The sequence below is a fragment of the Typopeltis vanoorti genome, chromosome 6 (assembly GCF_054136105.1).
Source record: "Typopeltis vanoorti isolate ZY-2024b chromosome 6, IOZ_Tvanoo_1.0, whole genome shotgun sequence".
Classification (NCBI taxonomy): Eukaryota; Metazoa; Arthropoda; class Arachnida; order Uropygi; family Thelyphonidae; genus Typopeltis; species Typopeltis vanoorti.
Window position 1 is genome coordinate 128,610,576 of NC_143554.1, and position 24,523 is coordinate 128,635,098.

At 36.3% G+C, this 24,523-nt stretch overlaps 1 protein-coding gene across 6 annotated transcripts in view; it reads left to right on the top strand.

Moving 5' to 3' along the window:
• trc (Serine/threonine-protein kinase tricornered) overlaps positions 1 to 24,523 on the top strand; it is a 274,402-nt gene that overhangs the window by 115,996 nt on the left and 133,883 nt on the right. The window contains exon 1 of one of the 6 annotated variants that reach the window (XM_090394420.1): positions 13,904 to 13,981. The exons of the other annotated variants lie outside the window; for them this stretch is intronic. The gene's annotated coding sequence lies outside the window, so the exon portion shown is untranslated. Of the gene's footprint in view, positions 1 to 13,903; positions 13,982 to 24,523 lie in introns of those variants that run through there. 6 annotated transcript variants of the gene reach the window in all.

Below are 24,523 nucleotides of genomic sequence, written 5' to 3' on the forward strand. Positions count from 1 at the left end.
TCTCAGTGGCCTTTATACTAGTAGAATCCATCTGAAACAACAGACCTTTGTACCATTGTGATCAGGAACAAAGTTGTTCATTTCGATATCAGTGATCTTTAGCACGAATTACTCAATATAGAGCACACGTCCCAGTGACTTGATAATGCGTTTACTTTTGGAAATGGTGCAATAGGGACTGGATCTGTCAAACGTCTGATTAAAGATGGAGTCAACTGAAAAAGGTTATCAAAAATTCACCCTGAAGCAATGAATGAATTTTCCGCATATTTCGTTGAGATGCACGTTTTCCTAATCGGTTAAGTGGTTTTTCGAGCCCTGCATAGAAAGTGAAACGATAGAAACTAAATCGTGATGTTATCACAATTTTTGATTTTTTTTTTTTAAAGTACTTAGCATTGCGTGCTAGTTATAACATTCTGATTATTCTTCTTGAATTAGACACAGTTGTGCTCAATATTCTCTCTATTCAAATTTCTCTGTGCTGTTCATCACACTAAAGCACGCAATCTGTGCATAGTCCCAGTTTATTCATATATAATGATCAATATGTTCAAAACGTTTATACACGTGATTATTAACTAAAAATATCGTTTATTAGTAACTTACGCTAGCATTTCACTGATGTTACATTATACAAAAAAAAAAAAAAAAAAAAAAAAAAAAAAAAAAAAAAAAACGTCTGTTATGAATCAGTACAAAAACATGTGCCAAACTTATACGAAAAATTACCATTCCGGAACTACGAAACAAGAAACGGTTATTTGATGCGCTGATGAAGAACTACTCTTAAAAACTCAGGAATGGGCATGCAGTCATTTTTGTTATTGTTCTAACGTGGAAAATTTATTAGAACGTCTCTTGATTCTAAAAAAAAAAAAAAAACTTTCAAGCGGAAAGATACTTTTTGCGTAGAAATTTTAATCGTTTGATTTTGTATACAATGTGTAGAACAAAACTCTTATTTTTTACTTTTCAGCTTTTGATCATGTTTTGTGCTTTATGATACCTTACTTTTTCTGCTTAAAATTACTTTTAAATTAGTTACTTAATTTGGCTCTAAAGATATTGAAGCCACAATCGTTAACATGGGTTGCTAACATATCGTAATTACTTAGCAAATTTCAGTGGTTTTTAGTCCTGTCTTTGTCGTAAAGAAAGATCTTATTTCACTCTCTCTCTCTCTCTCTCTCTTTCTTTCTTTCTTTCTTTCTTTCTTTCACTTTATGATATTCCGGTTTTCTTTAAAAAGCAGTTCCCACTTGGCTGACTTTCACATCCAGCTTACTTATTACATTGTTACCCTTTTCAGCATCTGAAAACTTGATAAATATATATTTTTCGTTCAAAAGACTACTGCTCTCCTATTCAGCTCTCAACACTTTATAAATCCCAAATCCAACCAACTTTAGAATATTGTTCTCGCATTTGGACTGGTATACCCCAAATCTCCCTTAGATTTCTTGATTGTTATTCAGAAGAGGGCAGTCCGCCAAATAGTTGACTCCTCTTTCAGAGTCTTCCTCCAGTCACTTTCTCATAGGTGCTCAGTTTTTGCATTAGGCTTCCCCCCCCCCTTTCCCTGCTTTTTTTTTTTCTTTTTTTTCCAGTAGATAGTTTTAACGGTATTGTTTTACCGCACTGGCCACTACCATTTCTCTGCTTTCCTGTAATTATGTACGGGAGAACTAGTGCAGCCAGTGGTCAGCATCTGTACACAGACCAACTCCATACATATCGAACCAACGTCTTATTCTTCTTCCTTCGTTCCGTCTACTGCTGCTGTTCTTTGGAACGTTTCCCCCTGATCTTTTCAACAAACCTGTTAATAAATTCCTTCTTTCTCGTGGCACTGTTGTTTCGTGTGTAAGGAGTCCACTTTGGCATTAACCATGTTTTATGAATGGTTATGTAATCTACCCTTTGCCTCTATAATTTAGTCGAAAGAACGATAGAATCCAAGGAACTTTTTTCCCCTTCTGTTGCAATGTTATGTAAACCATAGTCCCTCCCCCTTTTATAGATTACTCAAGTAGAACTTGTAATTCTAAGTAAATGGACCACCAGATGATGGTAGTCCGACTACCATCATCATCTGGTAGTCTGACTTAATTTTTTTCTAATTCATGTCAGCAAATCATGAATATTTTCTGATTTAAAATGGGATGCCACATTTTCATACGCAACAAATGAACATGAAAAGTTAAACATCTTCTGAGACACCAGTTAGATTACAATACTTCATGGGGAAGTTTGTGTCTGAGGTATGCTTTGAGAATCTCTAACCGTAGTCAATTTTTTCCCTTGATTTGAAATCATTGGTAGCAGGAAAACATGCGCTTCTTGCCAGAAATCACTTTCAGATTAATTCTTCTCTCTTCTTTTCCCGGCTAATATAGCGGCTGCTCACTCGAGTCCTGTTACCGATCAATTCTGCATAATAGGGATGCGATTCAGAAGGATAAGTTGTTACGCCATTTCCTTTCCCTATTCTTTACTCCATTTTCTTCTCAGACTTTTCATACATTTGAGACAAATAGAATAAATCCCTAACATTTACGTCAACATACAAAATATTCATTTATTTCGTGTGCGTTACTTGTAGCTCGTTCTTTTTTTTTTTTTTTTTTTTTTTAGTCGATCGAGCGCACTAGCGATAAGCAACAGACAGTACCTTACAGGGCGCCAAGTTGACTGGAGCCAACGCCTCGAAACGAAAATTGAGCTGAGGATTATTGCTGTCGGGCAAAGTTTCCATTAGGAGGGTCCGCCTCAGATTATACAGTCTGAGGCGAACTATTACTGGTCTATGCGCAGAGGTTTGGAAATTCTTGACCACTATTAGATATTAGATCCAGATATTAGCTGCAGCAAGTTTTGAATTCTAAACATCAGGGGGGGGGGGGAATTACGTACCGAACGCTGAGCATAAAACGAATCTCTCTCTCTTTCTCTCTCACATACACACGCACGCACTGAAAAAAACATTTTCAAACTCAGATATTGTAACTAGCGAATGTTGAGTTTGTGATGTTTGTTTTGTTTCGTGTACTACACTTAGTCTTGTGGTAACTACTGCAGATAACGAGTTTGCGTCGTGAGTTCTTTACACTACGTCACAAATACGCGGTCCGAGCTTTCAGTAGTTGTTCGTGCTATCAGAGTGACAGGTAATCCCGCTGTTCGGTCTAGGTAAAACCTGAACTTCTGTGGTCTATGACCTGGCCATTTACCCCATTGTGCAATACGATGCCATTCAGGAATAAACAACCGCAACGAACGGCTTGTTTTTGTGTCTGAAAATATGTGTAGAACGTCTCCGCTCGTCGTATGCGATATGTAGCGAGAATAATTAATCGGTCGATGGCAGGAAGGAAACATTTTCTGTGGTTTTCATCTGACAGTAGTTAATTGATTTCATGCTGTAAAGTGGCAGGGGTTTTTCGACTAAAGGAGATCTGGTCTTTCACTTCCCAAAATAGACCAACTGCATGAAACAGAATTTACAAATATGCTCCCAAGTTTACCACTTGGGCACAAATCAGAATGAATTTACCACTTTATTATGTAACTGCTGATCGGGCTTATTTTTCATGAATGTCATGATGAATTTACGGCAGTTTTCATCATGGCATTCCTCTCGATAAATAAATAAAAGCTGTACTTTCGCAAGGAAATACTTGAGCATCACCCCAGCGATCTTAGAATTCTCGAATAGTGTATGAAACGTGATTATCGAGTATTTTATTTATTTACAGATAACAATGAGTTGTGCATTAAGCTTGTCCATTCCAGTTTCCCCAGTTGTGAATATTAGTTCCTCTTATAGGAGCTTGATATCCAAAGATGTCACATCTGATCATTCCACCACTGAGATGTTTGCTTTGTTAAACGTATTTGACAACCCACGGTTTTTTTAGATACCGCTATATGCTAGGTGTATTTTTATTTTTATTTTTATTTTTATTTTTATTTTTAGTTGATCCTTTTAGACGTGGGAAAGAGAGTTTTCGTAAACATTTGAGTTTGTGATGAGTGCCGTACTACTGCATTAAAAGCAGTGTGTTTCTTCGAGTTTAGTTTTGCGAAAACCTGTTTGTAGTGTCAACGCAATAAAAATAAATAAATAAAAAAGCACCAACAGTGGAATGACCCCTAATCATTGCACATGCGTATCTCCTGCAGTGGATAGATACTATTCATGAAGGGAGTAGACCTTTCTATTATTGCGACATGGTCGCTTATCAGCTTGTCATACGTGCTGTGACGCTGTGAAATTCAACGGAACCGTACCGTTTAGTGCGAACTTGTCATGCCACTTAACATCATGAGATTTTTCTTCGAATTGCGCTTACATGCGTTCTGAAGAGGTTAGTTTTGTGACATGCCGATCTTTATATCAATTTTGAATTACTCGTTTTAATATGCCCTAGCCATTTGCAATTAGCAGTTCAATTTACACAATAATACCTAGCTTATTATTATTTTTTCTTTTTTGAATTGTTTATATTCATTCAAGGGCTCCTGATATTTTATTCCATTTTTAAGAATTTTCGTATTCTGCATAAAATATTCTTATACTTTCACTGCATGTAACGACAAATATATGATTATTAGGAATTTGTCTTAGCGAAAGAAAATATTGCTGGGTCAAGCACTGTAGCATAAGCAAAAGAGTGTCAAAATATTTATTGCTACAACTTTGTTTCCACTATTACACTTCAAGATTTCTTTAATAATAATTTTGCAATTCCAGCAAATTGTTTTCCTTCTTCGGTAGCCAATATTCGTCTTACATTAAGAGATTTGAGTAAAAAAAAAAAATAATAAATAATCTACGCGTTAGCATTTGTACAAACAACAAACTAAATAATTTAATCGAATTTTGGAAACAACAGACCAGTCATGGCACATGTTCGGATAAAACAAAATGCAAAAAACAACGCTTCGGTGTACCGTGAGCTAATTTTTGGTTGAAAGTAGTGTCATTTATGTTCCAGTCGTTATTGCCCGTACCCTGATTCTGCAATTTAGTTTATCCCACAGGTGTTCTCTCGAATTCATACTGGGGACTCAGGGGGTCATCCTAATTTTAGGATGTTATTCTCTTTAAATTGTATGTTTAGTCTTTAACTTGGTGGCGTAGAACACGCACCTTTTCAAGAACATTTATGTAGAGATTAGCAGTCCCGATTCCTACTACAGATCAGTGGGGTTAAATCCACACTACGAGAAGCAACTCCAAAATTGTTTTGACGGTAAAGTTTGGAGGTGGCAGTATAACTATCGCCTTCAAACTCTCTCGACGGGAGAATGAAAATCCTCTCAAGACGCGAATAAAAGCATTTTCCAGGCAGGTATCTTCCATATCCCATGCACGCCCATCAGACCGAAGAGAGCGCGTAGGTCAGCGGTTCTCAAATTTTCTCTGCCCATGTCAAGAGTTTCCTTTGCGAGGAATGGCGGTATGCTGACCGTTTGTGTTGGCAACACTATTGGGCAATCGGATGACTTGCGAATGCACAGCTGCCCTTCAATACGAGCAGCTGGTTTTGTTGAGCTCTTTGCGAGCTGAGCTCGAGATCTGACGTGTTTTGAGATTAGTTTTTCGTCATATATTCAACAACAATTATTTATAAATTTCTTTTTCTGCAATAATATAGAATCCAGTATGTCGCGGCACATCTCGTTGCAACTTTTCGCTGCGGTGTATGGTGACTCATTCTTCCACATTGATGTGCATGCATTGTTATCACCTATGCAGTCCTTCCTGGAAAATTCATGTGTACCTTTCTACCAGCTGAAAACTTTTAAGAGTTTACATGTGGATACTCCCATCCTTTCTAAACAGGATGATCTCTGTAGAATTCGACAGCGAGATGAGCTAACCGATCTTTTCAAGGGTGTGTCAGCTTCTATCCGTAAGTATTTTACGCCTACATGATCGTAGCTTGGGCTTCCATTGCTCTGGATTTGGGAATGCCTAATTTCTGCGTATTAAGCACGTACGAAATGTTTCTTATATGACACTCAAACTAGCATCCTCTCTGAAACACTGTTACCTCTTTCCATGTATTATTCATTGTTCGACATTCGAGATCAAAATTTCCTAAGAAGCTGCAAAATTTGTATCGTGCGTAGTCGCATCCATTTTCGTTCTCCGAAGGGAGTATTGATTGGCTTTTCGTAAGATAGTATATGGACCAAACATTGAGGCACATCTAATTTTATACCCGTCTATTATATATTTGTATGTATTATAAGAGTACCAGTAATAATTAGTACTACTATTATTACGTAATCACATATTTTTATTTCCGTAATTCTCTTCTTTGTGTTCTTGTTCTTCCTTTTTTAAAAATGAGTGTTCTGCAAAATTTTCCACCCCCTTTTTTTCAAAGAATATTGTAGTCCACAAACCGACTACTCTTGTGGTTGAAGTATGGTGATTCTTAATAAATCTTGAAACACTTTAGGTTTTACATGCTAGATAATATGAAAAGATGCCATGTAGGTTATATATCAGCAGTCTTTGCAACACTTAGACATTATTTGTTGTTATTTCTCTTTTTGTATATACTGTACTTCAAAAGACATAAAAATTATTTCGGCAACGAAAACTTTCGAATCCAGTTAATCGGGAAGTAAGCACAAAATGCATTCTGTTGCTTTAAATAATTATTGGTTAATTTTTTACCAAGCGTATGATTCAAATATTAATAGTGTAGTAATTAGTCTCCAAATCTCTTCCATTCTTTCTGTATGTGATCATTACAACTGTTGTTTATACCTTTCTAAATATAAAATTTAAAGAACATATTTCAGTAATATATCAGTGAATATATACATTTTATTTGTAAAAAGTAATCTCGCATCGAACAGTGGCAATTATTTGACTAAGGAGTAACGCATTCATACGGAAATACGAATTTAGGAAGTTCAAAATATTTCACGGAGATAGCTTTCAGCATACACCCGAACGCTGTTTTCATGGAAAAAATTAACTCTCCTTTTCCGTAGGGCTTTACAAAACGAATTGTCGCTCTGTTTGCAGTGCCTTTCAATCCTTTCCCCTTTCTCGTAGCTGGGAAAATTTATAATTCCACGAAAAAAAAAAAAAAAAAAAAACCCTTTCTCCACCATCTCGAAAATCTTGTGGCATATTCAGTTAGGAGTATTAAAAATACAAGTACACTCGTAGAGACCGCATTCCTTACTAACAAAATAAATAATAATAATAATAAATCGAAAGTTATTTATACCGGTTAGAAGAAGTTCGAGTTTAAAACAGCACCAAATCATTTTCCTCGTTTCGTGACGAACTCTTCGCGTCAGGTGCACGCACATCTTCATAGCAGAGTGCACTCACTTAGCAGCGGGGTTGATGGACCAAAGTGACAAGGGCGGATCTCCTAATATAGTATATAATTTCTTAATATTTCAGAGAGAAAACTATTGCTATGAGGTAATTTTTATCACATAACTCTTATTTTCTTCGCGTGGTACACAGTTTGGGAAACTTTTCTACAATATTTTGCTTATTATTATTTTAGTCACATAGTGAAGAGCAAAATTCTTGATATTTTTACATCTTCAAAAAAGTATTTGTACACTTATAATGTTCAGGTTATGTGTACTGTGACGTCGACCTCAGTTGTCACGGGGAAATGACATGATTTCTCATCTCCATTTTAATATTATCCTTTTTATGACAAATTTACTAAAGCACCGAAACAGTCACCACTTTCCTCATCTGCCAATTTAAATATTACTTCTCGATTCGATCGAATCGAGAAGTAATATTTAAATATTACTTCTCGATGCACGTTTGTGTGTATGAAATCTTGCTGCTTCTAAATTACAGAGCCTCTATAATCTCAGTTGATATTGACGATGTCCTTTGATCAGAAGAACCTGGGTTCGAATCCAACTAGGATGCGAAGAACATGTTTATGGAGTTTTACACTGAAGTTAACCGCTTTCATATTATGAAGGTTAAGATTTTTTTTTTTTTTTCTTCCCTCTCGGAAATACCTGTTTTTCATCCCGCTCATCGGCCAGAAAAGCATACAGAATTTACAGACATAATGTACTGACCTCATAGCCATAGTGGCTTCTGCTGTAAATCATAATAAACAAAATCTTCGGAATTGCAGCTAGTCTCGACTCTTGGCTCACTTTTTATATCTCAGATGCTTTGATGATATATCACTTTTTTTTTTTAATAACGTAGGTAAAATAGTCAGAAGCTGAATATGATCTCTATTATATTTATTTATTTATTTTTATTTTATTATTATTTATTATTATTATTATTATTATTATTTTATTTTATTTTATTTTATTTTTTTCCACACACGAAGGAAAGAAGAACCTATAGCAAACTAAATACTGTGCCTGGTCAGAAGTAAAGTAATATCTGTGCCTGCAGCATTGTATTTCCTTTATAGTTTTTCTTCCCGTTTTGTCCAAGTTATGAGGGAATTGTCAAGAGATCTTAACGTAAGAATAGTCTAATTTGGACAATGGTGGTCCAAATACATACGCTAATTAATTAATTAATTAGCGTATGATAATACAACGGCCGTGAGACTCCTTATAGGGAGGTACCGCACCACCTCATGAAACCAATATTAAGTTGTTGACTGTAATGTATTTTTGTAAATTGCTTCTTATATATTACAACGCATTTTGCGGAGGTGAAGAGGATAAAGAACAATACTTTTTTTTTTTGATTTAACACTTCAAATTTGGAATGTCGCCGAATAAAAGTGGCAAAGCGATAATATTCATCTTAGAACGGAATCACAGTAGCAGATGTTTCAGAATATGTTTGAGATTATTATATTATCTATAATGCGAATTGTGTTATTCATACTGAAGTTATAAGCGGTTTTTTTTTTTTTTCAAATGGGACATATACTAATTATGCGCCTCTCCAAATTTTTTCACTCATGGTGTAATACTAACAATACGACTCCCTCCAATTGAAGAATGACTTATAATTTAAATTTGGAGATTGTTTCTTCAAAATAATAGTACTGCAGCAGTTATAATAACAATAATGAACATTAACACGTAAAACTCGGTATTTGTGTTATGTTGTCTTAATCGCTGTTGTCCACTGTCTGCTCTGCCACCGCCGTTGTCCACTGTCTCCTTATTTCACAGTTTCTATGCTACCCAGTTTTTGCACGTTCATAGAATGAAAGCTGTTAAAATACTCGGGAATTTTCTTAATCACATGCGAAGATTAATTATGTGTTCGTATTTACGAGTCTCAGCAGGAATTCAGGAGATCCGTGGTTTTCTCACTGCTGAGAAGACTTTCCCAATAGTCAAATTGGATGTGACATTGTGGTTTATTGTTTTTAATTGCGTTACTCAATTAAGCTTATCAGGGGATTGCATTTTGTCTGATTGCGTGCGTTCTCCGGCCATTTTGTATGTTAAGCTTGAGGAAAAATCCCGTTGTTTTCATATGAGACCAGCTACCTCACGTTTAGCTCAAAAGCCTTTATTAGTGTTCCTTATAATAGGAAATGAATTAAATCTAAGTTTTTCTACCGAAGATATCGCCTCTGGTTACTGTACCATGCGGCACTGAAGGAGGAATACAAAGATTAGTATATATTTAGTACAGGCTGATTTCAGTAATTTTAGCACATAACATAAATGATAATCTTTTTTCAAGATAGAAGTATCTCTGGTAAGTTTTCTCACATACGCAAATCATTGAGCAAAACAGATATCTCGATGCATGTTTTTGAAAAGTCGTTTTCATATTACATATATGCAAGTTCCTCAAGCAACCGACAGTCACGGGAGATCTGACTAGATTGAATATCTTCCATCTTCCTATTCCAGATGTGTCTGACCTGAGCGTACACTTCTGCTTCATGCCACTAAATTGATATTGATATGGACGAGATGGATTGATATTGTCAATCCATTTCATTCTGGGCCCGCCTCTTTTTCCTAATACCTTCTGGATCAATTAACATAATCTTGACCAACCGAATATCCTTCGTTCGGACAACATTGCCGAACCATCGTAGCCTTTCCTTACATAAGATAATGATAGGCGCCTGACCACTCCTCCATCGTATCTTATCATTATTCGAAAAGTCAACAATTTTACTCCCAAAATACTCCTTAACCATTGATCTCAAATCTCCAATTATTCCAGACAAATAAATACATAAAATAAAATACTGTTGTTGTTGTTGGTTGTGAGCGATGGGTGGCGTTGTGTTGATGGTAGTAGTGGTGTCGTTTGGAGTGTGTAGTTTGAGGATTAAGTAGTGGAGACGGTGAGTTGTATGTAGTTGGAGGATTAAGTAGGAGAAGCGATGGTGTGTGTGTTTAGTGGAATGCCCTCCCACGATGACTCCTTAGATTCTTTTGGAAGTGTCACGTAATAATAGTACTAATAATAGTAAATTTCATACGTTCATACTGTAAATTGGAAATTTGTGTATCATCTTTGAAATCCCAATTTAAAAAGCGTTGCTGTAACACAACATCCAATATCCCATTTATATGAGACCGGCTAATCTAGTCTCTTTCCACTAAAGGTGGGTTAGCTGGTCTCATATGGAGGTAGTTTTTTTTTTTTTTTTTTTTCTCACCCGGAAACTCGAGTTTTTCGTCCCACAGAACAGCAAACCGACCCCGGGAGGGAACGCACATATCTACAATCATAAAAATTGTCCCCCCCCCCCCCAACGCCAGACTCCGCGACAAGCCGGTTTGGGTTTCCACAGTCGTATAATCATAGCGGACTCTGCACCAAGCGGGATAAACGCACTATAAAGAGGAAGAAGATATTTGATAACACCCTAAGTAGTTGCTATAGAATTTAATTTTGATATCTGATGTTTAAAAATTACAATTTTTGTGTATTTTATTGCCATTCAAAATAAGCGATATACGGCCACCGGTCACTTTTCATGAAATCCGGTCCCAAGTGCCCCGAAAAGCTTCGGTACCAGAGCAGAGGATCACCGATTAGTTTCTTCGTACACATTTTTTTTTTTTTTTAAACTTGTTGGAGTACCTCCTCTTACTAGCCGAAAATACATCAAATTTATGATTAAATATACTCCTTGCTTATGGTAGCCCCGCCCACGAAAAGTAGTAACATATTGGTGAAATTAAGGGTTAATATGGAAACCCTACTGTAGAAACCAGCTGTACTCAGTAAGTCGGATGGCGGTAGTCTCTCACACCGGGAAATGAAAGTAAGCAATCGCTTAACGTTTACAAATCCATATCACAGTTGAATTTGCATCCACAGCTTGTAGGTTGGAAAGTGGAGACACCATCAACTGGTCAAGCAAAACAGCAAATATTTTTATAATTAAAATTAATGTTCCTAATTGATATAAAGTAGTTTAATTATAATTTATTAACGTATTGAGATGATTTGTACAATACCTTACTGTACGATAACTTTATTTAGAATTGTGTTAGGTTCAGTGATAATAATAATAATAATAAGCATTTTGCTGCTTACAATTCTGAGTTCCTTGTCTGCCTGCATGGGCAGGCGAGGAACTTTTTCGTTTTTTCAAGTGAAGATGGAAGCCCATATAAACAATCCTCTCGTCATGACGGCAGTCGAACTCATGTCTTTTCCAATCGAAGTGCGCAATGCCTCGTCGTTCTTCCCACTTAAATTTAGAGCCGTCAGAAACGTAAAGTTGCTTTTGCATGATAATTCCTGTGAACCTTGCATCTTGTTGTGGTGTTCTTGCACATCGAAAGAGCCATTCAAATCTCGGAGCATTGCTTATTGTTAGGTTTTCGGGTCTTCTATAAATTACACAATGCTTTCAGATGGGGAACATAGAAGTGTGTGTGTGTGTGGGGGGGGTGAATTAGTCTTGTGGCAGTTCGCCAGGAATCTTCTATATAATATACCATATTATAAAATATGAATATATATATATATATATATTTTAGGTATACGAAATATTAAAAAAAATAATAGCTTACTCATTGATAGAATTTCATTAATACACGTGACAGTTGAAACCATTTTCAAGCAGTTCGGCAAATGTTAATCCTCTGGACTGTTGCTTGAGCTTTCAAAGGACCTAACGATAGCATTAATGCCACTGGCACGCACATTTGGAATGTGTTGAAAAAAATTAATGGTCGTCGGCACTTTCAGTTGTTACTGATATGACAATTATTCACTGACTTTGTGAGATACCATTCTTTTTCATAATCCTAACACATTCCTGGCATATCTTCAAAGGATAGATAGAGGATACTCTGATAGTACTTCAATGAAATGCATTATTATTAACTTCTTATTGAACAGTTTTCCACTAATATTGACGGATCTTAGTTTTAGTTTTAATCTGGATGTTTTTCTTGGCATACTGACATCAAACAGTTTTGGCTAATGTTTATTTTCCTCTGTTAAAGTGACCATACCTGGGATTAGTTCTGTTCACACATTCCATAATTCCAGCAGTGTCAACTTCCTAAGAACTTCATTTTTGATATGATTCTACTATTGATTCCATTTGTTCATTACGCATATTTTTTCAGAACTCTCATATCTGAGATCTTCGTTCGTTTTGATCTTTTATTTCTAGCTTTTATTTAATTAGATCCATAATTAAAATTTGTTTAAACACTATCTCATATATCTTTTAACTAATTTCTCTATTCTTCTTCTTTCACTACGCGTTATTCCCGCTTCCTATGCAGGATCCGCGTGTTACTTAGATGCGACTTCTTGTCAGCACCACTCCCAGCCTGCCGCTGGGGGAGAGGATATATTTTTGACTGGAGGAGCGTATGTTCACGGGGTCGGTTTGTCTGCTTGCGGGACGAAAAACGCCAGATAAACTGGCGGAAAAACCCTACTGCCCGCGCCCAAGACCGGCTAACTTGGCTATGGCAGATCCTCAAGTTCTTCACGTCTTCGACGGGAATCGAGCCTGGGACACTCCTTCCCGAGGCATATGGTTGCGAAGCGCAAAGCCACTAGGCTAACCGCGCGGACAACTAATTTCTCTATTACTGCATATAAATTTATTCAGTTGACTTTCCCACCATACCGTTTTTGCTTATTTAGTTGTCCATTTCCATATTTATTTTGCTTTCTTCACTAAAAATTGTGCCCAAATAGCTAGGTTTCCTCATTCAGGATGCAGCTTTCTTTTTTTTTTTTTTTTTTATGTTCCTGTCTATTTCCTTAGTATTTTTTTTTATTTTTTTTATTGCTGATATTCATACAGATTTCTTACAGTAGTCATTTAAAGTAGTTAATAAATCCTGCAGATTTGTACTGGATTCATGTAAGAGCACGATATCATCGGCATAAAGTAAAGATCTGACAGTAATATCTCAAGTTTTGATATGAGATTAAATGCTACATTCTCTCTCTCTCTCTCTCTCTCTCTGTGTGTGTGTGTGTGTGTGTGTGTGTGTGTGTGTGTGTGTGTGTGTGTGTGTGAGAGAGAGAGAGAGAGAGAGAGAGAAGAATAACAGTAGATATAGTATGGGTCCTCGAAATAATGCATTGTTTACGCGGTATAATCGGAGCGTTTTGAACAGTTATGCCTTTTCCAGATCTACAAAGCTTAAACACAGATTCCTTGTTAAGTTGCTATGATTTCTTAACTATCTGTCTTGAAGTTGACAATATTTACTTGACCTAAATCCAAGTTATTCTGCAAGTTTCCCTTCCACAATTTTTTTTAACCTCTTCTCAAGTTTGTTTGCATAAATCTTACCTGGAACACTCAAATAGGGTGTTCCTCTGTAATTCTGACATTCAGTTTTATTTCCCTTTTACAGATAAGTACAATGAAAGCTCTACTCCAATCATCCAAAATTTTATCTTCTGAACAGGTCTTCTGAATTATGCCATGCAGCCACTGTAAAACTGTTATACTTCCACATTTGAGAATTTCTGGTCGAATATATCATCTACTCCAGCTGCGTATCCATATTTCAGGTATTTGATGACTTCTTTTTTTTTTTTTAAACTCAAGTATTGATATGTGCTCCTGATTGAATTCCTCCTGAATAGCTCTGTCACTTTTTTGCCTCGTTTAACAATCTTTCCAAGTAATTACTGTATACATCATGTCACTCATCTCTGATTCGTTTTGCATTATATTCTTCTCCCGTTTCTAAACTTTTTGATCGCCTCCAGATCATTTTGCCACTTTCCAGATATTTACTTCTATATTCTTACCCGTCTTTCCATGACTTTTGTTGACTTTTGCTAGGAACTTTCGGTATGATTTCTTCTTTCTCATGACTGCCTCTTTAACTTTTTGAATCCACCACGGAGTTTTGAGTTTTCTGCTCTTGCTGTCAACTTCATCACATTCCTTCTCTGGATTAACCAGTCAATGTTTCTTCGGAGTCTGCCACTTAATTTCTAGGCCTCGAATGATATTTGCATGTACAGTTTATCTCTGAAAACTAGTCGAATTTGGTTATTTTTGAAATTTTTCTTATGCACTTTTCTTTTTAATATGATATATTTGATATATGATATTTGGTTCATGGTTCGAGGATACGTAGTGATTGGTCGGCGAATTTAGTGCTCCTGTAAAGTTGGTGATTTGCATGTATAGTTTATCTCTGAAAGCTAGTCGAATTTGGTTATTTTTGAAATTTTTCTTATGCACTTTTCTTTTCAATATGATATATTTGATATATGATATTTGGTTCATGGTTCGAGGATACGTAGTGGTTGGTCGGCGAATTTAGTGCTCCTGTAAAGTTGGTGATTTTTGTCTGTTTTTATTGTTTGTTTTTTTTTAGAAAATTAGTGTTTTGTAGTATACTAGGGTAGAGTTTAGTATTTTATCATATATTTGTATTAAGACATTTTAATATTTAGTATACGTTTAAAATGGCGCCAAAAAAGGGCAAGAACGGTAATGCTAAAAAAAGCACCGCAGGCGAGAACAAGAAGGTTAGCCCTGCCAACGAGGTTATTGTGCACATGGAAGAGGTTAACGAAAATTAATTAACCGCCAAAATAGCAAAAGTTGAAGCAGATCATCAGAGAGACAACGCGGGAATTGCAAAAAGTTGAGAAACGTTTAAATGCGAAATAGGGAGAAAGAGGAAAATGAACAGGAAAATAAGAAACAACAAAGCAAGGAAACAGGTAAGTCAAAAAATAACGAAAATCAGGTAAGTGACGTTGTTAGTAAAAAGAAAGAAATTATTTGGTATGGTGACTCTATAATAAAACATGCTATAGATGAGAGAGTTATAACATCGAGTTTTCCTGGAGCGAAAATTAATAATACCTTTTGCATTAGGATGACGTCCGTTATGAACGTTATAAGCAGCAGGCTAGAATAGTCACAACTGTTGTACGGAAAGCAAAGTCTGAGCGAAAGACAACCCACAAGAATTCTATCAATATGCTGCAAGTAAAAGAAAGAATGAATATGAAATAATAACTCTTCTAAATCCAGGTGGTGTGAAAGTTACTGATGCAGAAGAGGCTGTTCAGTTAATGAGTTCCCATTTCGTTAAAAGCTATCAACCTGGTGAACGCAACATTGAGCTCCCTGTTACCTCTTCACTAGATGAAGAAACGCAGATGTGTGAGACCGAGGTATTAGAGCTGTTGCACAAACTGAATAAGAATTCAGCAACTGGGACTGATGGAATATCAGCATGTGTGCTAAATGAGTGTTCAGCTGAATTGATCATTCCTTTGACCACGATGGTTAATATGAGTCCCAGAACAGGGAAGATTCCACAGGAATGGAAGGAATGTATGGTAATTCCATTGCATAAGGGTGGGGCAAAGACCGATGTATCCAACTATCGACCAATTAGTATCTCAGGAGTGGTGGTGAAGATTTAAAAAAATTAGTTAGGGCCTGCATTCAGAAATGGGTTGACAGTGAATCTCTTGCTCACATTCTATGACAATGTTACCATTGAACTAGACAAGAGGAATGGATACACCATGATACTTTTGGATTTTGCTAAGGCTTTTGACAGAATACAACATGACAGACTGCTCCATAAATTGGAGAAAATGGGTTTGGGTTATACAACAGTAGCATTGATAAGAGGATGGCTGATGACAGATATCAAAAAGTGGTATATGGGGGATCTGAGTCTGCAAGGTTTAAGGTAACAAGTGGTGTACCACAAAGATCAGTGCTTGGTCCACTGTTATTCAATCTGTATAACAGTGGACCATTAATAATATTGGGAAGGATTTGACAAGCGACATACAGTTATTTGATGATGATGCAAAGATAGGCAAGGTAATCATGAATGCTGCTGATATGCAGTCCTTGCAGAATGATTTCAGTAAGCTGGAATTGTGGGCATGGGAAAATGGGGTGTCCGTTCAATGTTAGTAAATGTAAAGTCATTCACTTCGGCATGATTACCTATCCAATGTCATATTATATTGGTGGGATTAGGCTAGAAGAAACTGATGAGGCTAGGGATCTTGGAGTGTTAATAGGTAGGAAGTTGAAGTTCAGTGTCCATGTGTCAAAGATTGCAAATACAACTCAAAAGATAATTGCAACGCTCAAACGAACGTTCACATGTAAAGCTAAGGAGTTATTTTGCCTCTTTACAAGGCCTTGATAAGACCTCACTTGGACTATTGTGCGCAGGTCTGGTTTCCGATGTGATTCTGATATATTGGAGAGAATACAAAGGCGAGTGTTAAAAATGTTATCAGGATTGTGGAATATTGATTATGAAGACAGGTTGAGAATTTGTAGATTGCAGACACTAGCAAACAGGAGAAAGAGAGGTGATATGATTGAGACTTACAAATTGCTGAAAGGGTCATACAAGATTTCAGTTGATGGGATTTTTCAATTTATGGAGGGTGGCGAAAGGACGAGAGGGCATCCTTGGAAGCTGAGAATGAAGGCTGCCTTACACTCTTCATTCTTAGCTTCCAAGAAGGAGGCTGATTTTTCTCTCAGAGGGTGGTGCGTGATTGGAATGAATTGCCATTGGATGTTGTGAGTGCAAGCAGTGTGAATGAATTCAAGAATAAGTATGATAGGTGGTGTGTGTAGTATGTGGCCTCCCTCGATGAGTCTCTGACTCCCTGGAGGTCTCTCTTAATAATAATGATAATATTAGTTTCATCTTGCTCGAAACGAAATTTTTATCACTAAATATTTAAAATCTCTTATATACTCTGTCCGTAAAAATATCGCTCATATTCAGTGAGACTTCATTTTTTGTTTCGTTTCTTCGTGTGAATCTGTGACTTCTTTACTTTGAAACGTGGTATTAGTGATATCCATGTCCTGAATAGAAATCCCAGCGGAGACAGCATTATTTTCACTAAAGATATTTTCTCCAAAAAATAGGAATATTTGGAGAAAATATGCCTATTTTCTCCAACATAAAATAAATTAAAATAAATATACCTTAACGAGCATTGCATAAATCGTTCGCATTTTAACTTTAACTGCAGTCGATATCGTTAAGCTCTCAGAGAACGGAAGTGTTGGAAATGAGAGCAGAAAAAAATTATAGGAAATAGGAGTGTATGCTAGTCACTCCATTTTTCTTACGTACTACCCACCCATGAGATTCACTATTAAATAAATACGTGTGTGTTCGAATAGTTTATCCAACCATTCAAACGCACCGAACTGGTTATGCTGGTAAATAAAACCTCGATTTTTAGTTATTAGATGTGAATTATGAAAGATAGGTTGGCTTATCCAACCCTTGGTCTACTCTTAACAGGTTTACTAATTTTCTTGATGCAATTGCTGTGTGGAAAATGTACTTCCATCTTAACATTGCAGACGCGTTCCTGATATGTTATTTTAAGATTTACTTGATAAACAAAGAATTTGGGTTTACTAGACGCAGTTAGAAATCACTGGTATCTAAGAGTAAAGTTCACTGCTTGAGTTACTGATGGCAGTGAAAATGTGTTTTAGTGTTTATCTAAAGTAATTCCTGTTGTTTGATTTTAACAAAAATGTAAAGTGCTCAACAAATATTTCTCCAAGTATTGAATTTTAAGGTTTTTCAAAATTGATTTATCCATTATGAAGTTGTTTCCTTCAGGATTAATATAGACAGACATGACGTGACGAAGCTGATAAGTACTGTTCATTTGTGAATGGATCTGAAAAAGTTAAAATTTACAACGAAGTTTACATAAAATTAAATATTCCCCCCCCCCCCCCATCCTCGAACAGTTTACCAGTGCCTTCTCATAAATCTCATTATATAAACGCTAACTACATATAGTTTACTGAATGGTTGTGCATGTGAATATCTTTTTCAGTCTCCAACCAACAGATTGTAATATGGATAGCTGTGAATGATTTTAGGTAGTAGATGATTTTCATCACCATTATCCTCCTTATTGGAGAACTAAAATAGTTTGAACAAGTTTGATGTTATCTAGAGCCAGAGAGCCTTTGTTGATGGAATGGTTAACATACTCGCTCTCCAACCAACAGGCTGCGTTAGAATCCTGTTTTGGACATGGGTGATTGTATTTGGATAGCAGATGATTTTCATCGCCTGATATGAGACCACTTTCCCGCTTATTGGAGGGTTGAAGTGGCTTGTAAAAGTTCTGTTTTGTATCTGGAGTAAAGTTTTCGAACTATGTAAAAAATATACAAAAAAAATTATAAAAATAAAATAATAAAAATGAATAAAATCTGTAGCCCACCCATGATAATAATTTACTGTAGGTGTAACCCTCTTGTGGGTGAAATGAATGCACTATAACGGACAAATAACTTTCATGCATATCAAGGCAGTATTTATATATATATATATATATTTACACAGGATACCACATGGAATTCTAATCAGTAAACTGCAGCATATGGGGATGAATATAGGGTTGGTGAGATGGATAGGAGGGTGGTTGATGGAGAGATATCAGAGTAGTTTATTCAGGAGTAGAGTCTAAAAGACGGCATGTGACTAGTGGTGTGCAGCAGGGTTCTGTTCTTGGACCACTGCTGTTTAATTTGTTCATTAACGATATAGGAAAGGATCTGAGAGGAGCTGTTCATTTGTTTGCTGATGATGCAAAGTTGGGTAGAGCAATAGTGAATGCACATGCTGTCAAAATTTTGCAGGATGATTTGGAGAATGGATGTCAATTTAATGTGGCAAAATGTATGTTTATGCTTTTGGGGTGAAAAGATTAGCAGCAGTATACCACATTGGTGGAAACATGGAGATTGACGAGGACGGGGATTTGGGAGTGTTGGTGGACAGGGAGTTGCAGTTTAGAGGGCACATTGCAAAAGTGGCTAAATCATCTCTTCATTTGGTTACTGAAGAATACGTTGACGAGCAGAGACAAGCAAGTTATTGTTCCTCTGTATCGAGCCTTGTATAAGACCCCATCTTGATTACTGTGCCAAGATTTGGGCGTCAGGGTTTCTTCTTGATAGGAATGAGGAGGAGAAGATCCAGAGACGAGTGACCAAGATGATAGCAGGTCTATGGAATGAACCTTATGAGAACAGGTTGAAGATTTGTGGGTTGCATAAATTGGTTGATAGGCGGAAAAGGGGTGTTATGATTGAGACATTCAAATTACTGAAGGGTTTCTATGAGATTAATTCAGAGGATATTTTTGAGAACAGGACTGGTGGTGGGAGGACTAGGAGCCATCCTTGGAAACTGAGCAAGGGTGTTAGAGCTAGTTTTTTTACTTGGAGAGTGGTGAATGAGTGGAATAAGCTGCCAGAGTCTGCTGTGGGTGCCATGACTGTGAATGAGTTCAAGGCAAAGCATGATAGATACTGTGTGAATGTTGAATAGTTGTTCTTGACATGATATTTAGGGCCTCCCTCAATGAGTCTAAAGAATCCTTGGAGTTGCCCGCAATAATAATAATAATAATATATATATATATATATTTTTTTTAATTTTTTTTTTTTTCTGTTTAAACTTTTCTTTTCAGTTTTATTTAAATGTATAATCACCAAGAATCATTTGGCCAAAATTCTGCTTGGTGTACCTTCAACTGTAATAAGTCGAATATACCACGTTTAATTGGAAGAGGTAAATAACCGACTGGTTATTTACCTTATATACAGTATAACTTCTTCCTCCCTGTCGTCTGTCAAGGTAACGTCCGCGATGTTTACATGGTATTGTCACAGTTACTCGGTTTCTACCTCTTTTGCATGGATGGTTCTGATTGTGATTTTTTTATTTTGTTGGAATAACGTAGGTTCTTCAGGACTCGAAGAATCTTTATTAGAACTTTTCAGCAACTCAGTTAGCCGATCTCATACGAAGATGGCAGTGCTTTTTTCTCCCGAAACTTGGATTTTTATCCCGTAAAGCGAGCACACGACACAATTTAAAGATAATACGAGAATTAAAAAATGCCGACATTCCCCGTTGCAGCGGTTGTAATTCTAAACGATTCAACCCTCGACAAAAAATGTTTTGTTAAATAGTTTTTATTATTTAGTGTAAACACATAAAAATGCCAGAATAGTAAAGTTGAAACTTGATAAGGAAGTTCTACATGATATACTGTAATAACTGTTACGATGTTGACGTTATGTAGATTTGTTCCTTTCAATGTCCACAAAAACATGGACTCGAAGCGAATTACTGCTGTTATCAGATGCACTTAAAAGAACTGAATAAATACAATTAGATAAATGTGCTGCTTAATTTAAGTAACATTAATATGGTATGTATCTAGTAAACACAGTTATGAATTATTATAGTTATTAAGCTTGCTTAAAACGAGTTTGCTAACTTTAAGAAACTTTAATGTCTATTTACATTAAGACAATATAAATAGCAATATAAAATGAACTTCTTAAATAGCAATACGAAATATGAAATAAAATTTTCCTGATTACGAAATCCGAGTCCTAGCAATCTTTCTTTACGTGTGCCATTTAAGATGCCATGAGATAATTGCTCGGATGAAATTTCAAGGTCAGTGCCAACAGGAACCTGTGAAACATATGATGACCACTTTCGCCTAATCAAAGAACATTATTCACAACATAAAATGCCAGAACTATGTTCCAAAACGGAAAGACATAAGAAGTTATTAGGGAAATGAGACTATACAGAATATATATTTTAGGAATAAGTGAACTAAGGTGGATAAGGCTGGAAAAGTGAGAACTGTGGATGGATATCGTATACTGTATTTAAGATCTGATAAAAATATCAGAAAAATACCCTGCTCTGCCCTAAATTCTCGACCCTATCTAAGCTTTGGTTTTCCCACAGCTGTGCCAAGGTTGTACAAAAGAAGAGTTAGGCATACCGCAACTGGCTTTCATCCAAAATTTTATCTTTCTATACTGCCTACACCAAAGCTCGAAATAGCTGCAAGAAAATTATCACGACATCGAAAGCTGATTTAAGAGTGCTAAAAGCAGGAAATTTGCATCCTGCCCAAACGGCAGTCATGCATTCTGGGCTCTGGCCAAAGCTGTTGGCCGTAATTACTTCTGCCCAACACCTCTCCCATCACTATTACACTCGGATGGTACTATTGCATCATCATCATCACCTCCTACAAAAAAAAGCCAACCTTCTGGCTTCCTACTTCTCCTCCAATTCTTGCATATCAGATAATGGTAATTGCCCCCCCCCCCCCCCAAAAAAAAAACATTCCAAACACTCAATGCTGCATTTGACCTTTTGCCAGAAAGAGACCAGAAAAATATTTGCTCAATTTGGATATCAAAAAGTCTCCTGTCCATGACGGCATTCCTCCTATTGTTCTTAAGGTCTGTGCCCCAGAGTTGACCCCTCCCACACACAAACACACACCCTATGCCGCCTGTTTACGCTTTCTTATTCCACTGGTATTGTATCTGTCCTGCAGTCTGAAAACTAGCTTATATACAACCTTTTCCTATGAAGGGTGACAAATCTTTATCTTCAAACTACCATCCAATTTCTCTCACCTCAACTCTTTCTGAAGTAATGGAAAGAATCATCAACAGCTAAGTGGCCGACAGTATGGATTCCATCACTGTTGATCAACAGGGATCTACTAACTTACGTCACTCAACCATGAAACACCATGAAAGGATTGATGAATCTCAAGCGGTTGCCCTTGATATCTCCAAGGCTTTTGAATGAGTTTGGCATAAAGGTCTGTAAAGAAAACTCCTATCATTGGGTCTTCCTCCCCTCCCTGACTTCTGCAGTTAGGTAGCTAATTTCTGCCGAACGCTCACTTCGAGTGATGGTGGATGGCTCCTTATTTCTATCTATACAACTAATGCTGGGATCTCACAAGGCTCTGTTCTTTCGCCCACCCTCTTCTATACATAAACAATCTACTCCAGCTGACTGCCAATCCAGTACATAATTTGCTGATGACATCACACTGCACTCCTCCTTTTCATTTTGACAAACCTTGCAAAGCACAAATTACCACAACTTGCAGAACGGAAATCTCTGCTACCTTAAATTCTGATCTTCAAAACATTCAGCAGTGGGATTTGGATAACATTATCAACTTCAGTGCTAGCAAAATACAGTTTTGCATTATTTCCCACAAAAAAAAAAATCTTTTTCTTCCAATCTTATCCTTGACATTACTCAAATCTCTATTCAAGATGAGATTTACCTTCGGAATAACTCTATCATCAAATCTCTCTTAGCACAAATATATCACAAATATTGTCTCCTCTGCAGCCAGAAAATTAGGTTTTCTTTTTCGCTTGAAGTGTTACCTTAACCCCTATACAAATCACAAATCCGTCCCTCTCCCCACCATTGAATACTGCTCTTATATATAAGTGGTTTCCCTAAGAACTCCCTGAAAATGCTAGGAGTTCTTAGGGAAATGAAAATGCCAATTCTACCATTACATTATGTGTAATGGTAGAATTGGCATTAATAATTCCCCACCCTCTTACAAATCTGTCCAAACGCTTGCATCAGCTAACCAACATCCTCTCACATTCCATTCCAAACCCGTAGAACAAATTTCTTATCTTTTTCGTTTATCCTTTCTACTTCTACTTCTGCCCTCTGGAACGGTCTTCCCCAATGTGTTTCTTCCCCAAAAGCTATAGATTGTAAGGAATACAATCTATAGCTTTTGACGTCAAATGGGAATAAGTTCCTTATTCCCCATCCACCATACCAATGTACTATAGGTTGACCAAATTCGTGAATATGTTCTCCATAAAATAAAAAAATAAAATAATAATTAAAAAACAAAACAAAACTTCCATTGAACGAGCGAGAAGTAAGAACCGTAACTTAGTCGGTATAGACAAAGCTCTTTAGTTGTAAAGACCTGGATTTGGTTCGAATCCTGTCTAGGACGTGGAGAACTTGTATCAATGTTATTAAACTGAAAGTAAGTTAACCAATCTTATACGGAGTTGGCGAGGGTTTAACTTCTGGAAAATCAAGTTTTTCGTCCTGGAACCAGGCAAACCGTTCAGTAAAACACATGTAATTTACAGACAAAAAATATATTACAACAACTAGTAATATATTGGTTTCATATGATGGTGCCGAATTCCCGTGTGGGCATCCCGGCCGTTGTATCATCATATGATAAATAAATAATTAACAGACAAGTGAAAGCTTGATGAACTTGTAATCCTGTAAATGATCCAGTAATTATAATTAGATTTATATTCAGGATCTACTAAAGTAGCTATCATACAGATTTATGCATCAACAAACGATAAGGATATCCGAAAAAAAGGAGATCTTTTATGAAATATTACAGAATTGTGTAGAAGAAAAAATACCGCATGACACAACTATTCTTATTGGGGACATAAATGGTAAAGTTGGTGGAAGAAATAGTGAAGATTAGTGAGCAACAGGTAGTGAAGCATATGGTCAGAGAAATGACAATGGTGATTTACTGGTAGCGTTTTGTGAAGTGGATAACCCTATATGGTAGGAAGCATATATAAACATAAAAAAACATAAAATTACTTGGAATCAACGAATGGTAATTAAAAAAAAAAAGCCAAATTGATCGCATTGCAATCAAATATTGTTTCAAAGCTCAATCTTAGATTTAAAGCAAGGCGAGTAGCTAATCATTACTTCGTGACAGGTAAATTTAAATTTAAGCTGTATAAGCATAAAAAAAAATTTAAAGACATGTCTAACTAAAATAAGATATGTCGATTCCAAATTTTAGAGAATAAGAAACTAGGAAGCTTGGAATGAAGAAAGCCTTAGAAGAGGCGATAAAATAGAAACAACAAAAAAAGTTAGCATGGTATATGCTAAACTGAGTAGTAAGAAGTCATCAAATTAAAATGCCATTTTAAAATTCTAAGTCTCGAATAATTAAAAAAAAAAATCATCTGAGAAGTTTATAGTGAAATTTGCGAAATATACAAAAAAGAACCATTTTCTCCCAGTATTATTTTTTAATAACACTCAAATTCCCAGACAAGATGAAATTTCTCTTCTCGGAATTACCATGACATCGGGCCTCTCCTGGCATAAACACATCACAGCCATTGCATCCTCAGCTTCCAAAAAACTAGGCTTTCTCTTT